Here is an 18,004-nt window from a genome sequence, read left to right as displayed (position 1 = left end):
GCCCTGGAGCAGAGGTTTCTTTCCAGGAAGTGCGGGGCTTTGCACATCGACCACCTGGATATGTCTCTGGGGAATCACTTAGACACACTCAAGAACAGCAATCACTTAACAAAAAGCAGAAGAGAGGGAAAAAGGCTGAGGTGCAGCAGTTGTCAAATGCATGAGAGTTTCCAGAAGGAAGACTGCAAAGGCTCTGTACTCTCAGGGCAGGATAATGGGAAGGGAGATTTTCTGAGAAAGGGGGTAGGGATTAATTAAACTGGAGTTAGTCAGAAAGGTACTCAAATTTTGTTCACCCATTTTAGGAAAGTTTTAAACAGTGGTTTGTTAGTAAATGGTTAAAAACTGTCAGGGGGAGGGGCGCGGCTGTTCTACTTATCATCTGCTGATTTCTGTGGTGTAAATGCTCCCTTTGACCCTGATTTCAAGCACCAATGTGAGGTCACTGAATGTGGAGTTGGGAAGAGATGGGAAAAATAGGGTCTTCTGAGCTGGTGCAAGCTGGCTCCAGCTCACCCCTGGTTGTAATAAATATGCTAACAGGGTTCCTAAAGAATGTTCTCAATTCTCGTGCCCTAAGAGGCTACATGGTCCACCTAAAGGGGCTGGAATCAGTCCTAGTGTCAGTTTCTTCCTGCCATCCAGTCCCAGCTATCAGTTGACAATTTGTGCACTTTTCTCTCTGTATTTCCATAAAAAGTTGAAATATTAAACGGTGCAAAATAAAGAAGTCTTGCTATCCCCTGCAATTACAAACGTATAAAATTTGGCATCCTCAATTCTCATCATCATTTCTCTAATAGTTCTTGTCTTTGATAAGGCACAGGATTGGGTTGTATTGTCAGTGAGCAAAAAGAAGAACTGCAGACTGCAACTGCTGGAACTGCAACTAGTGTGCAGTCCCCTATTTGAAGAAATGGAAAGAGAAAGCCTAGCTCTCCTTTCAGGTATAGGGCCTGATCTGTGCAGCCTGATGGGAATCAGAGAGTTCTGGAACGCAGCTCCTTTCATAGCCCTTGGCTCCTCTGCACGCCCCAAATAAACACAGATTGTCAGTAGTGGTTTCAGATGAATCCCCCTGCAAATGCTGGCATAGCAGGCTGGGGCAGACACGGGTCTTACCCTCCAGGGAGGGAGCCCGGAGCAGGACTGCCACGCAGAGATGAAGTTGAAGAGGGGAAGGGGAGGGGGTCTATGAAAGCCAATGGCAGAGTCCTGTGGTTTGGCAGTTGGCCTGGGAGCCCTGGAGCCTTCTGGGAAAAAGCCAGGAGGGGAGGACAGAGTGAGGGAGAAGGGGTGGGGGAACTGCTTCTCAGGGTTGGGCTGGCTGCTGCGCCTGTCAGGGCCAGAATTGTCGGCTCTTTTCTGGAGTGACTTACTACATACAGAGAGGAGGAAAATGAACTAAGGTGCACTGGGCAAGTCACAGCCAGGATTTCCCTCCAATCTCACAATAGGGCTACGAGGCAGATTTTCATCACCATTTCTCAAATGGGGAAACTGAGGCCCCACAGGTAAGAAGATTGGCCTGTGCCACACTAATATTAATGGCTAAAGGTGAGATTTGATTTCACCCCTTTCTGCACCCAAGGCGCTGATCTCCCCTTGGTTTTATGCTCCCTTTTGGCACCTCTACATCAAACCCTTTGTCTCCACCAGCCAACCTAGTGTGACACCTATTTGTCTGATTTTAGTTTGTTTCACCGTTTTGTAAACAGGTCCCTTGGTTGTTGAAGGGGCTGTCCTGGCTGACTGTGGTGGCCCCATGTGAGGACAAGGGAAGGGACTCTTGGCCTCCAGCTTGTCTGTGGGGCCAGGATTGATGTGCTCCTGGAATCCACACCAGAGAATCTTAGCTGTGTCGGCACAGCCAGGACACAAGTGCCATCCTCCTGCCAGAAGATTGTTAATAATGCCAACAATTTCTTCGACTTCTGGCTGTGGATACCAGCAGCCTGTGTTAAGTCAACTGTGCGTCCTCACTAGCATGTTGGCGCGGGTCAGCTGCTCAGTCATAAATCCAGACATGTCTATCTATCTGTCCATCAGTCCTTGTGGCCACACTGCCCTTCAAATCTTTCCTGCACAAACATGAAACTTAACACGAACTCCTCACAAGGGCACTCAGCCCTTGGCTTTCACTCGGAATAAACAGGCAGGTCTCTAGATGCAAACACCCTGCCCAAAGTGAAACGCAGCCAGCACAGCCACCTGCTGCCTCCCCTCTTGCACCCCTCACACTTCCTGGGTCCCTCGCCACTGCCGTTTTGTTATTCTCTATTCAAATGTCAAACACTAAAGTTCCTAGTTGTTTTAATAACTTTTGCTGAATTTCTACAGTTTTAATACAGTATTCTGTTTCCATTATTGATAAGATGATGGCTTTCCTGGCTGGGAGAGTCAGTAAGAGCTTTTTCTCTCACTTGAGCAGGTCTATTTTATCATTGTGCAAATAGGAATACTGTACATGGACTTCCATAGATGATAGTGACGCTACCACCCACTAATAATGATAATAAATGTCAGCTGCTACTGCAGCCACTGCTACAGCTAACGTTTATTGAGGACTTACTATGTGCTGGGCAGTATGTATTAAATGCTTTATAAAGATTAAGTATTTGATCCTCACAATAACTCCATGAAGTAGAGCCCATTATTTTCTCCATTTTCGTAAGAAGAAAATGAGATTCAGATGAGTGAAGTTGCAACTCACTTAAGTCTTCAAAACTAATAAATAATAAATCTGGTGCCAGAATTTGTGTTTTTGACTACTTTTCTATAGTGATATGAACCCCAAATATGCATGTGTATGCATGTACAAAATTAAGCTTCACTATATAAAGTGGTCATTTCAAAGGTCAGAAACTTCAATGTTAGCAATTTCATGATTCAACCTAAAACACTTCAGCCAGAATTTTCTGAATATGGCCGCCAGAGTTGATTATCCTTAGACTTTGGTGCCTTTCCTAGAACAGGCCCTCAGTCAGTAAATGTTTTCTGAGCATAAGAGTGAGGAATTGAGTGGGTGCAGGAATGATAGAGAGGGGTGTGAATGATCACAAGCAAAGGCAAGTTTCAGTTGCAGGGGGAATGAGTTTCAGCGGGCACAGCAAGGGGTGTGGGCATGTGCGTGTGTGCATGTGTGTCCAAGCACCTGTGCCAGTGGTGGGTGGGTGCAAGCCCCTTTAAAAGCTACACCCTGTTATCTTCCCTGTGGAGTGATGTGACCACTCACGTTTCCATCCATCCTATATTTCTTATGGCTGCCACAACATAGTACCTTCAAAAGAAATAATCGAATAGATATTCTTTTGAAGAAAGTGTTATAGGCTTAGCCAACTCTCATAACTCCTTTCTAATACCAGTAACCTAGGTTGAGAGGGTGTTGGTTTCAATTCAATGGGAATTGATTTGAGAGCAAATCATCCCGTGGTCAGAGCCCCTGGAATCAATCTGTCCTCTCATCTCACTTTTGCTTTCTCTTTCTTCTCATTATCTGTTAGGATGAAAGTAATGTAAACCTGATTCTCCTTTGTAATCTCCGCAGCCCAGGGGACCTGGTGGTGAGGGGAGGCTGGAGGTGCTGGAGAACAGTGTCAGGGAGAAGGAGGAGCCTTGGGGTGGGCACCAGGCTCTCTGGGAGGAAGGCACATCGGGAAGTCAGGTGCAGCCCGACCTTGCCAGATGGGATGTTCAAGGCACCCAAGGAGCAAGGACACCAAACCCTAAGATCCAGAAAGCAGGAAGGCAAAGCTTAGAGCTTCATTTATCCTCCCTGGGACGCCTTTGGACATGATTCAGGAAAGAGAAGGAATAAAGTCAGCACAAAGGTGTGAAAGGTGGGTCAGATACCAAGGGGAACAATAGGTAAGAGAGGCCAGAAAACATACCCTCTGCTCACCCCTGCAAAGCAAGGTCACCATATGCTTTAATTTTGTGTCGCACACACTTCTGTCCGTAAAAATGTTTTTAATACATCTGCAAATAAATGGATGTTAATATTTGAATAATATACACATTTAGTACCATGATGATATACTATGTACATTACGAAAGACACAAAAATATAAATTAAAAATTGATAAGATAAAAATAAGTAAGAAAAGAAGTTATATTTTCTTTCCACACTCCTAAAGAATCATCTCACGTACCTCTGAGGTGAACTCACGTCGTTCTGCAGGCCTTTGGGTTAGAACACTGCTGCCAATAGAAATATAATGCAAACTGCATATGTAATTTACATTTTTCTAGTAGTCTTTTTTTAAAATGTAAGAAGAAATAAATGAAATTCATTCTAATAATAAATTTTAATCTAACCCAACATATCCCAAGTACCATTATCTCAATGGGTAATCAATATAAAATTATTGAGAGATTTAAAGTTCTTTATTTTGCAACAAAGGCCAATAAATTTGGTGTGTATTATACACTTATGTCACATCTTCATTTGGAAAGCCCACATTTCAAGGGTTCGTCAACTACATGTGGCTAGTGTCTACTATATTAGATGGTACGGGGTTGAAGGACTATGATACCAGGAGGAATGGGAATCCTAGGGGACACTGAATTTCTGTTTGCGGTCAAGGCTGAGAACATTAGAATAAGGATGCCTAATGCACCATTGCCAGCAGTGGAACTGTAATCTTCCAGTTCCTTTAACCAGATGGCCTTAAAATAAGCACACTACTCAGGTTGCAGAGTAACATGATTCCATGAAAAAGGAATTATACATAAGTACATAAACTTATGAGCATAGCAAAAATATGCATGAACACACATTAACAATGAATATCGATCACCTTGAGGATATGGAATAGGAGGACAGTGAGCAGCAGAGTATTAAAATTTTCTACATATGTATCTATACAGTTTGAGTTGTCAAAATATGTATTTATTTTTAAAATATTCTAAAGGACAATAATTTTCAAGCGCATATATTTTTTTCAGAAAGTATGCAGGCTGAATCCTTATTGATAAAATAATATTTCCTTCAGTTATGGAAAGCTAAACCTACTGTAGAGTCAACGTGTTCCTCTTATTGAATGAAAGAGTCTTCTGTCTTTTTTATTCTTTCTTTTTTACATGGAGGAAGAGTTGGGAAAGGGATTTTGGGCTTAGGGTTGCCAGAAAAAATACAGGACACACAGTTAAATTTGAATTTTATGTGAGCAATGATTAATTTCTTAACATAAGCATGCCCCATGCCATATTTCCTTTGAATGATCCAGGGATAACCTAAATATTTGTTCGGAACATAACATATTTATTTATTTATTTTTTATCCTTGCTAGCAGGATGTCAAAGTGCATATTTATGTTAAAAAATTATTCACTGTTTATCTGAAATCCAAATTTTACTGGACACTTTTTTTTTTTTAAATCAAACCCAGCAAGCCTGTTTGGGCTGTCATTATCACAAGTGAACTGCTGTGGTCTTGCATGACTGCTTTTCTCTGCACCTCAGGAAAGTGCTACCTTCAACGGAATTATTCCCATCAGTGGTTCCCAACTGGGATGTGGTAGAGAGGTGCTTCTAATTCCTCCTGCCAGTACAGTAATTATGAAAGTAGATCCACCTTCCTGTCTCTCATCTTCTCAACCTAGTTCCTTTCCAAATAAGTTCTTAGTTTCTTGAATTTGAATTCCTTCTCTAAGGTGTTTTCAAAAACCTGACTGGAGAAAAGACAACATTCTTAAATATCCCAAATAAGCACATTACTAACTTATGGCAGGCAAAGCTACCTATTTTAGTCTCAGCTCTGAAAGAATTTATGGTATTTAACAAGGAATATGCTCCACTGTTTTTTTATATACCTATATGCACCACAGTGCTGGAATCATGGCAAGTCGTATAGCTGTGTGTTGTGTGTGTGTGCGTTGCATGTGTGTTATGTGGGTGCGTGTTGTGTGTTGTGTGTGTTGTGTGTGTGTGTTCACCCTGTTATCTCCAACACACAGTGGTATAGCTGTGTGTTGTGTGTGTGTTGTGTGAGTATTATATGTTATGTGTGTGGTGTGTGTGTGTTTTGTGTGTGTGTGGTGTGTGTGAGTTTTGTGTGTTGTGTGTTTTTTGTGTGTGTGTGTGTTTTTGTGTGTATTTTTGCATGTTTGTTGTGTGTGTGTGTTTTTGTGTGTGGTGTGGTGTGTGGTGTGTGTGTGTGTTGGGGAGAGGGGGTTAGGAATACCCTATACCCAGGGCGTTTCCACTGCCCGTCACTGGTTGCTGGTGATCAGATGGACACTGACTTACATCGGGTTTTCAGAATCCCAAAGAGCATAACATCTCATGCATCTCTATTCATCAAATTCAAGTTTTCGGGTTTATCAGACAAGGTCTTGTTCTTTTCTTTTAATGGTTCAGGGATAACCTTAACCTCAAAAAGCTAACTTGTCAATCCACCCCAAAATGCAAATCCTTAAGAAATTAGCCTGGGCACTTGTCTCAAGAAAACACAGTACTTTTTCCCTGGCATTTTAATGATACAAAAATTCTTTGATCCGGAGCTTTCTAATGTCTAATCCATTAGCAGAATTGCTTTTTCCATCACAGCCCTCTTTACCAGATTCAATTAGCACTGTCTACAGAGTTATGCGAGAGATTGAAAGACAGATGCTTACTCCAGTCTCCAAAGATCTCTATGTGTATCTTGAGTGCTGTCACTCAAAAAATAAGAGATGAATATATAAGTGAGAGAAAAAGAAATAAAAAGTATAAATATATAAAAAATCCCAAAGTTATCAGTACTCAAAGAAACTAGTTAAGTTGAAATAATACATTTTAAAGATGCATAATGTTGGCTCTAGCCTTGGTGTTCTCAACCTAATCAGCTATTCAATTTCAGCTTTTTTCTTCTTCAACATCAGTCCAGCAATTCCCAAACTTTGGTATATTTAAAATCATGTGATCTCACAGGTTCTTATCATATGAAGTCAGCACAACAATATTAGTAATATGAACAATGCATATTCACATGCAAAATTGGGTAAGAACTCTAAGTATAACCTTTAATGATCTTGTGTGCTTTATATGTTGAAATTCTACCCTGTTTGAAACAGATATATATGTGACTGATTGAAAGAGTAAAATGTTTTAATAATTGTAATGATTATGAAAGCTATTAATTTCATGAACACACACAATTGCTAAGAATTTCCAATTAGCTAAATAAGAAAATATATTTCTGGTTTTTAATACTAATAGTAAAATAATATATTAGTTAGATAAACTTAGAGCATAATATGCTGTTGTTTTTATTTTTTTTTCAAGATAGAGTTTTGCTCTGTCGCCCAGGCTGGAGTGCAGTGGCACGATCTTGGCTCACCGCAACCTCCACCTCCTGGGTTTAAGGAACTCTCCAGCCTCAGCCTCCTGAGTAGCTGGGATTATAGGTGTCTGCCACCATGCCCGGCTAATTTTTTATTTTAGTAGAGATGGGGTCTCACCATGATGGCCAGTCTGGTCTCAAATTCCTGACCTCAAGCAATCCACCCACCTTGGCCTCCCAAAGTGCTGTGATTACTGGTGGGAGCGACCGTGACAAGCCCATTATATGCTTTTTAAGGCAACACATTTATAAAAGTTTCAATGATAAGTTAGCATAATATACATCTTCCTAGATAGGCATATAATAGATCAAAATTTTAATCTTTTGAAAGTTTTTTAGGTATAAGCATTTATAAAATAAAATTAACATGAAGCAAAATAACCTTAAAACACTATATTTAATACTTAGTTATTTAATCCCATGTAGATCATGGTTCACTAAAGAAAAATATATACTTTATTAATTTTTCTATGATATGAGAGCAGATTAAAAGCACAATGTTAACTTTGTCATCTCAAGCTGTATTGTGGAGAAAAGAACAACATCCTTTATACATTCTATATTGACAAAATAAAGAATATTAAATGCAAATAAAGGGAGAATGTTAGAAAAAAATTAAGTACTTCAAAAATATCTTATTTCCCCACTGATCACAAATGAAAAGTTCTACTTAATATCACAAATGCTCAGATAATGACTGCAAGAGCAATAAAATAGCACACTATTCTGAGAAAATACTATTCTTGCACTGTAATTCAAACTTTAAACATTTAACTTAGATATTTTAACAGCAACATTCATAACTTTTTTTTTTTTTTGAGACGGAGTCTCACTCTGTCACCCAGGCTGGAGTGCAGTGGCGTGATCTCTGCTCACTGCAAGCTCCGCCTCCCAGGTTCACGCCATTCTCCTGCTTCAGCCTCCCAAGCAGCTGGGACTACAGGCGCCTGCCACCACACCCGGCTAATTGTTTGTATTTTTAGTAGAGATGGGGTTTCACCATGTTAATGAGGATGGTCTCGATCTCTTGACCTTGTGATCTGCCCACCTTGGCCTCACAAAGTGCTGGGATTATATAATTAAACTTTTAAACAAAATTTCAGGATAGTGTTTGTATGTCCTAATTTTATTTGATGATGATGATATTTGGCTTCATATTTTATTTTAGATAAATAAAATTTTGGGAAAAGACTATTTTCCCATTTGTTATCTGGCCAAATGTTCATTTAGTGCATGTCTGATTTACTATTTTGAAAGACTCAATGAGATAAGAGAGCTAGTATCCAGACTAAAATTGACACCCAAAACCACTATCAGAAAGAAAAATGTCTTCTCTAAATGTAGTTGTCCATTTCTTTTTTTCTAGAGCTGGTGAATAAAGCAAACAAAACAAAACAAAACAAAAAACCCAAAAAACAAAATACCTGTCAAGTATCAAAGCTATAGAAAAAACAGTTTTAAACATGGAGGAGCTCAGAAAATTTTGTACCCATGAGCCCCTTTAGAGAAACCTACTTGAAGATAAAATTCATCCAACAAGAAATTAATGAGGAAACTTTATCAGTGGTGAATTTTAAATCTATTTTAATTATAGATATAAGACAAAAGAGGAAACGAGAGTGAAAGAATAAGATATTATATAATATATTCAATATATCATGTGTTCTAAGTTTTGACAACGTAAAAATAATGCAAAGTTTACACCAAACATATTAGTCTTATTAAAAATGTTAATAGACTTAATTCACCTATTAAAAAATACTTCCATCATGGCTGAAAATATGAGGCTCAACTGTATACTGATTATTTTTAAAAAACCTAAAACAAAATAATTTGAAAACAAAATAATTTGGAAAAAAATGCAGAGAGGTCTGGGTGCGGTGGCTCATGCCTGTAATCCCAGCACTTTGGGAGGCCAGGGCGGGCAGATCACAAGGGCAGGAGATCAAGACCATCCTGGCTAACACAGTGAAACCCCATCTCTACTAAAAATACAAAAATTAGCTGGGCGTGGTGGTGCACGCCTGTAATCCTAGCTACTCTGGAGGCTGAGGTAGGAGAATCGCTTGAGGTTGCAGTGAGCCGAGATTGCTCTGCCATTGAACTCCAGCCTGGGAGACAGAGCGAGACTCCGTTTCAAAAAAAAAAAAAAAAAAGCAGCAAATGGAAGCAATTAGAAAGCAGGTGTAGGGATATTGATGTCAAACAAAGTAGGCAAATTAAATGAAGCAAATAAGGTGACTTTTTTACGGGTTTTGTTTACAGATCTGTATTTTGCAATCAACAAGAGAAAGTTTTAGAGAATAATATATTTGGTTACAGTTCTACATATCTTTAGTAAATACAAAGCCACATGATATTAAATCTGGCTGTAAGTAAGGTAAAGCTGAAAAATTCAACTCGGAGTGGAGCCAAGATGGCCGAATAGGAACAGCTCCGGTCTACAGCTCTCAGAGTGAGCGACACAGAAGACGGGTGATTTCTGCATTTCCATTTGAGGTACCAGGTTCATCTCACTAGGGAGTGCCAAACAGTGGGTGCAGGACGATCGGTACAGTGCACTGTGCGTGAGCCGAAGCAGGGCGAGGCATTGCCTCACTCGGGAAGCGTAAGGGATCAGGGAGTTCCCTTTCCTAGTCAAAGAAAGGGGTAACAGATGGCACCTGGAAAATCGGGTCAGTCCCACCCTAATACTGCACTTTTCCAACGGGCTTGGAAAACGGCACACAAGGAGATTGTGTTCCACACCTGGCTCCGAGGGTCCTATACCCACGGAGTCTCGCTGATTGCTAGCACAGCAGTCTGAGATCAAACTGCAACGTGGCAGCCAGGCTGGGGGAGGGGCGCCTGCCATTGCCTAGGCTTGCTTAGGTAAACAAAGCAGCCAGGAAGCTCGAACTGGGTGGAGCCCACCACAGCTCAAGAAGGCCTGCCTGCCTCTGTAGGCTCCACCCTTGGGGTCAGGGCACAGACAAACAATAAGTCAGCAGGAACCTCTGCAGACTTAAATGTCCCTGTCTGACAGCTTTGAAGAGGGTAGTGGTTCTCCCAGCACGCAGCTGGAGATCTGAGAACGGACAGACTGCCTCCTAAAGTGGGTCCCTGACCCCCGAGCAGCCTAACTGGGAGGTACCCCCCAGTAGGGACAGACTGACACCTCACTTGGCCAGGTACTCCTCTGAGACAAAACTTCCAGAGGAACTATCAGACAGCTGAATTTGCGGTCTCACGAAAATTCCGCTGTTCGGCAGCCACCACTGCTGACACCCAGCCAAACAGAGTCTGGAGTGGACCTCTAGCAAACTCCAACAGACGTGCAGCTGAGGGTCCTGTCTGGTAGAAGGAAAACTAACAAACAGAAAGGACATCCACACCAAAAACCCATCTGTACATCACCATCATCAAAGACCAAAAGTAGATAAAACCACAAAGATGGGGAAAAAACAGAGCAGAAAAACTGGAAACTCTAAAAAGCAGAGCACCTCTCCTCCTCCAAAGGAACGCAGTTCCTCACCAGCAACGGAACAAAGCTGGATGGAGAATGACTTTGACAAGTTGAGAGAAGAAGGCTTCAGACGATCAAACTACTCTGAGCTACGGGAGGAAATTCAAAACAATAGCAAAGAAGTTAAAAACTTTGAAAAAAAATTAGACGAATGGATAACTAGAATAACCAATGCAGAGAAGGGCTTAAAGGAGCTGATGGAGCTGAAAGCCAAGTTTTGAGAACTATGCAAAGATTGCAGAAGCCTCGGTAGCCCATGCGATCAACTGGAAGAAAGGGTATCAGTGATGGAAGATGAAATGAATGAAATGAAGCGAGAAGGGAAGTTTAGAGAAAAAAGAATAAAATGAAACGAATAAAGCCTCCAAGAAATTTGAGACTATGTGAAAAGACCAAACCTACGTCTGATTGGTGTACCTGAAAGTGACGGGGAGAATGGAACCAAGTTGGAAAACACTCTGCAAGATATTATCCAGGAGAACTTCCCCAATCTAGCAAGGCAGGCCAACATTCAGATTCAGGAAATACAGAGAACGCCACAAAGATACTCCTCGAGAAGAGCAACTCCAAGACACATAATTGTCAGATTCACCAAAGTGGAAATGAAGGAAAAAATGTTAAGGACAGCCAGAGAGAAAGGTCGGGTTACCCACAAAGGGAAGCCCATCAGACTAACAGCTGATCTCTCGGCAGAAACTCTACAAGCCAGAAGACAGTGGGGGCCGACAGTCAACATTCTTAAAGAAAAGAATTTTCAACCCAGAATTTCATATCCAGCCAAACTAAGCTTCATAAGTGAAGGAGAAATAAAATACTTTATAGACAAGCAAATGCTGAGTGATTTTGTCACCACCAGGCCTGCCCTACAAGAGCTCCTGAAGGAAGCACTAAACATGGAAAGGAACAACCGGTACCAGCCACTGCAAAAACATGCCAAATTGTAAAGACCATCGAGGCTAGGAAGAAACTGCATCAACTAACGAGCAAAATAACCAACTAACATCATAATGACAGGAACATATTCACACATAACAATATTAACTTTAAGTGTAAATGGGCTAAATGCTCCAATTAAAAGACACAGACTGGCAAATTAGATAAGGAGTCGAGACCCATCAGTGTGCTGTATTCAGGAAACCCATCTCATGTGCAGAGACACACATAGACTCAAAATAAAGGGATGGAGGAAGATCTGTCAAGCAAATGGAAAACAAAAAAAGGCAGGGATTGCAATCCTAGTCTCTGATAAAATAGACTTTAAACCAACAAAGATCAAAAGAGACAAGGCCGTTACATAAAGGTAAAGGGATCAATTCAACAAGAAGAGCTAACTATCCTAAATATATATGCACCCAATACAGGAGCACCCAGATTCATAAAGCAAGTCCTGAGTGACCTACAAAGGGACTTAAACTCCCACACAATAATAATGGGAAATTTTAACACCCCACTGTCAACATTAGACAGATGGACGAGACAGAAAGTTAACAAGGATATCCAGGAATTGAACTCAGCTCTGCACAAAGTGGACCTAATAGACATCGACAGAACTCTCCACCCCAAATCAACAGAATATACATTTTTTTCAGCACCGCACCACACCTATTCCAAAATTGATCACATAGTTGGAAGTAAAGCTCTCCTCAGCAAATGTAAAAGAACAGAAATTATAACAAACTGTCTCTCAGACCACAGTGCAATCAAACTAGAACTCAGGATTAAGAAACTCACTCAAAACTGCTCAACTACATGGAAACTGAACCACCTGCTCCTGAATGACTACTGGGTACATAATGAAATGAAGGCAGAAATAAAGATGTTGTTTGAAACCAACGAGAACAAAGACACAACATACCAGAATCTCTGGGACACATTCAAAGCAGTGTGTAGAGGGAAATTTATAGCACTAAATGCCCACAAGAGAAAGCAGGAAAGATCCAAAATTGACACCCTAACATCACAATTAAAATAACTAGAAAAGCAAGAGCAAACACATTCAAAAACTAGCAGAAGGCTAGAAATAACTAAAATCAGAGCAGAACTGAAGGAAATAGAAACACAAAAAACTCTTCAAAAAATTAATGAATCCAGGAGCTGGTTTTTTCAAAAGATCAACAAAATTGATAGACCGCTAGCAAGACTAATAAAGAAGAAAAGAGAGAAGAATCAAATAGATGCAATAAAAAATGAAAAAGGGGATATCACCACCGATCCCACGGAAATACAATCTACCATCAGAGAATACTACAAACACCTCTACTCAAATAAACTAGAAAATCTAGAATAAATGGATAAATTCCTCGACAAATACACTCTCCAAAGACTAAACCAGGAAGAAGTTGAATCTCTGAATAGACCAATAACAGGCTCTGAAATTGTGGCAATAATCAATAGCTTACCAACCAAAAAGAGTCCAGGACCTGATGGATTCACAGCCGAATTCTACCAGAGGTACAAGGAGGAACTGGTACCATTCCTTAATCAATGGAAAAAGAGGGAATCCTCCCTAACACATTTTATGAGGCCAGCATCATCCTGATACCAAAGCCTGGCAGAGATATAACCAAAAAAGAGAATATCAGACCAATATCCTTGATGAACATTGATGCAAAAATCCTCAATAAAATACTGGCAAACCGAATCCAGCAGCACATCAAAAAGCTTATACACCATGATCAAGTGGGCTTTATCCCTGGGATGCAAGGCTGGTTCAACATACGCAAATCAATAAATGTAATCCAGCATATAAACAGAACCAAAGACAAAAACCACATGATTATCTCAATAGATGTAGAAAAGGCCTTTGACAAAATTCAACAACCCTTCATGCTAAAAACTCTCAAGAAATTAGGTATTGATAGGACGTATCTCAAAATAATAAGAGCTATCTATGACAAACCCACAGCCAATATCATACTGAATGGGCAAAAACTGGAAGCATTCCCTTTGAAAACGGGCAACAGACAGGGATGCCCTCTCTCACCACTCCTATTCAACATAGTGCTGGAAGTTCTGGCCAGGGCAATCAGGCAGGAGAAGGAAATAAAGGGTATTCAATTAGGAAAAGAGGAAGTCAAATTGTCCCTGTTTGCAGATGACATGATGGTATATCTAGAAAACCCCATTGTCTCAGCCCAAAATCTCCTTAAGCTGATTAGCAACTTTAGCAAAGTCTCAGGATACAAAATCAATGTACAAAAATCACAAGCATTCTTGTACACCAATCACAGACAAACAGAGAGCCAAATCATGAGTGAACTCCCATTCACAATTGCTTCAAAGAGAATAAAATATCTAGGAATCCAACTTACAAGGGATGTGAAAGACCTCTTCAAGGAGAACTACAAACCACTGCTCAATGAAATAAAACAGGATACAAACAAATGGAAGAACATTCCATGCTCATGGGTTGGAAGAATCAATATCGTGAAAATGACCATACTGCCCAAGGTAATTTATAGATTCAATGCCATCCCCATCAAGCTACCAATGACTTTCTTCACAGAATTGGAAAAAATTACTTTGAAGTTCATATGGAACCAAAAAAGAGCCCGCATCGCCCAGTCAATCCTAAGCCAAAAGAACAAAGCTGGAGGCATCACGCTACCTGACTTCAAACTATACTACAAGGCTACAGTAACCAAAACAGCATGGTACTGGTACCACAACAGAGACATAGATCAAGGGAACACAACAGAGCCCTCAGAAATGATGCCGCATATCTACAACTATCTGATCTTTGACAAACCTGACAAAAACAAGAAATGGGGAAAGGATTCTCTATTTAATAAAGGGTGCTGGGAAAACTGGCTAGCCATATGTAGAAAGCTGAAACTGGATCCCTTCCTTACACCTTACACAAAAATTAATTCAAGATGGATTAAAGACTTACATGTTAGACCTAAAACCATTAAAATCCTACAAGAAAGCCTAGGCAATACCATTCAGGACATAGGCGTGGGCAAGGACTTCATGTCTAAAACACCAAAAGCAATGGCAACAAAAGCCAAAATTGACAAATGGGATCTCATTAAACTAAAGAGCTGCACAGAAAAAGAAACTACCATCAGAGTGAACAGGCAACCTACAAAATGGGAGAAAATTTTCGCAACCTACTTATCTGACAAAGGGCTAATATCCACAATCTACAATGAACTCAAACAAATTTACAAGCAAAAAACAAACAACCCCATCAAAAAGTGGGCAAAGGACATGAACAGACACCTCTCAAAAGAAGACATTGATGCAGCCAAAAAACACATGAAAAAATGCTCATCATCACTGGCCATCAGAGAAATGCAAATCAAAACCACAATGAGATACCATCTCACACCAGTTAGAATGGCCATCATTAAAAAGTCAGGAAACAACAGGTGCTGGAGAGGATGTGGAGAAATAGGAACACTTTTACACTGTTGGTGGGACTGTAAACTAGTTCAACCATTGTGGAAGTCACTGTGGCGATTCCTCAGGGACTTAGAACTAGAAATACCATTTGACCCAGCCATCGCATTACTGGGTATATACCCAGAGGACTATAAATCTTGCTGCTATAAAGACACATGCACACGTATGTTTACTGCAGCACTATTCACAATAGCAAAGACTTGGAACCAACCCAAATGTCCAACAATGATAGACTGGATTAAGAAAATGTGGCACATATACACCATGGAATACTATGCAGCCATAAAAAATGATGAGTTCATGTCCTTTGTAGGGACATGGATGAAACTGGAAACCATCATTCTCAGTGAACTATCGCAAGGACAAAAAACCAAACACCGCATTTTCTCACTCATAGGTGGGAATTGAACAATGAGAACTCATGGACACAGGAAGGGGAACATCACACTCCGGAGACTGTTGTGGGGTGAGGGGAGGGGTGAGGGACAGCATTAGGAGATATACCTAATGCTAAATGACGAGTTAATGGGTGCAGGAAATCAACATGGCACATGGATACATATGTAACAAACCTGCACATTGTGCACATGTACCCTAAAACCTGAAGAATAATAATAAAAAATAAAATAAAATAAAATAAAAAAGAAAAATTCAACCCATATAAAATTACTTTTTGGAGAGTAAGTATGCTAATGAGTAATTATTTCAATGACCTTTTCTTTTTATGACTGTTTGCAAACTGATCCCTTTTCTCTAGTCATTGTGACTCACCAATGTTTCAAACTGGACTCTCTACTTCAGTGTTACCACCCAGGGATTTCTGAGGCAGCATAAGTTTGGATTCATAAAAACAGTAGATACTTTAACTTTTCAGTGACTATTTTTAAATCTGTAAACCCAATAATCCTATTAGTTAGCCCAGTAACTATAAAAACATTGAGATTTCAGCATTGCAAGTCATGTTCTCTTTGTGCTTTTTAAATTAAGCTGCTTTGGAATCTTTTTGGCATTTATCAGTCATTTGTATTTCCTTTATACAAATAAAAGAATATATTTAAAATAATTTTTAAGGTTAAATGTCATGGAGGGCTTATCAGTACTTTTTATTTTTAAAACAGCATAAATCAGTTATTATTTTTTCATTCAGTATTTGGAATAGTTGAAATTACTTCTGTTCCCTCCTTACATCAACCAACAACACTTTTTTTCATGACACTAAAAGTTACAGGTATCCCTGCAAAGTTTTTAAGTAAATGAGAGAATCACAGTGGAGTCTCAATCAGTTAACAATGTAGATCCATTAAAAAAAAGAAACAACGGAATATTAAAAGAAAATCTTCAAGCTAAAAAAAAAAAAGAGCAAAAACAAAATCCCCCTAAGAACTGAAACTGAGTACGTGTTGTCATTGATTCTATACTTGTATCCCCTGTCTGATTAGACTCCTCTTTCTCACGTTGTAAGATATGTTGGCTGAAATCTTCATGCCAGGTTTTCAGGACACTTAACATGAAAAAGCTATGCTACTACCACATCTAAGGGAATATAAGGGTACTGATTCTTCACTAATAGACTTCATATCCAAAGATGAGCACTGAGTCTTACTCCTTTGCATTCACCTGCATCTTCTCAGGAGATAATACTTGCTGTGCAAATAAATGAAAGGTCACATTTTAATGATAAGTGCCACAATTCACAATAAAGGTATAATAGTCACAGTTTCCTATGCACCAAATAACACAGCAACATATTTTGAAGCAAAAATTGCAGAAATGTAAGGACACATAAATTGAAACACATAAATAATAATAAAAAACATTCAATGAGTTGCTCTCCATATAAGATAAATGGAGGCCAGGTATGGAGGCTCACATCTGTAATCCCAGCACTTTGAAAGGCAGAGGCAGGGGGATCACAAGAGGTTAGGAGTTCAAGACCAGCCTGGCCAACATGGCAAAACCCCATCTCTACTAAAAATACAAAAATCAGCTGAGTGTGGTTGTGCATGCCTGTAATCCCAACAAAATGGCTCGGAGGTTGCAGTGAGCCAAGACTGCACCATTGCACTCCAGCCTGGGCAATAGAGCGAGACTCTGCTAAAAAAACAAAAAATAAAAATAAAAATAAAAAAAAGATAAATTAAACAGGCAAGATAAGTTAGGATATAAGACAACCTAAATAACATAATTACTAACATAGATCTCATGGATATATATCAAACCTGGTAATAGAGAACATATATTCTCAAGTGTGCATGGGGGATTTAGAAAATTAATCATAATTTAGGATATGTTAAGTAACAAAGAAAATATCAATAAGTTATAGAAATATTATAAAGAACACTCTGATTACAGTGTAAAAACACTAAAAATATTAATAAAGAAAAACATTATTTTATCTAGAATTTAAAAATATTAAACAACTCTTCAATAAAAGTGATATACAAACAAAATTATAGAATTTTTAAAAGGATGATGGTAAGTTATGTAGATACCCTGCACTGATGCAACAAAAGAATAAAGCAGAATTTTGAGGGTGCATTTAAGCATTGGTCAGAAAAATTCTTAGCCTAAAAATAAGTGGATTAAATTTCAGCTAAGGATAAAAAAGTTAGACCCAATGGTGTACTATCTTCAAGAGATCCATCTCACACGTAATGACACCCATAGACTCAAAATAAAGAAATGGAAGAAAATTTACCAAGCAAATGCAAAACAGAAATAAGTAAGAATTGTAATCTTAATTTCAGACAAAACAGGCTTTAAGCCAA

The 18,004-nt window shown here is 39.5% G+C and overlaps 1 long non-coding RNA gene across 1 annotated transcript in view; it reads left to right on the top strand.

The window, feature by feature from the left end:
- Positions 1-1,316: 1,316 nt before the first annotated feature.
- Positions 1,317-18,004, top strand: part of LOC129488409 (uncharacterized) — a 40,104-nt gene continuing 23,416 nt past the window's right edge. The window contains exon 1 of the long non-coding RNA XR_008659653.2: positions 1,317-1,514. This is a non-coding gene — a long non-coding RNA (uncharacterized lncRNA). The remainder of the gene's footprint in view (positions 1,515-18,004) is intronic.

The sequence above is a fragment of the Symphalangus syndactylus genome, chromosome 8 (genome assembly GCF_028878055.3).
Source record: "Symphalangus syndactylus isolate Jambi chromosome 8, NHGRI_mSymSyn1-v2.1_pri, whole genome shotgun sequence".
NCBI classification, from domain to species: Eukaryota; Metazoa; Chordata; class Mammalia; order Primates; family Hylobatidae; genus Symphalangus; species Symphalangus syndactylus.
The sequence above is the reverse complement of the archived record's forward strand: the minus strand, read 5'-3'. Positions and strand labels throughout refer to the sequence as shown.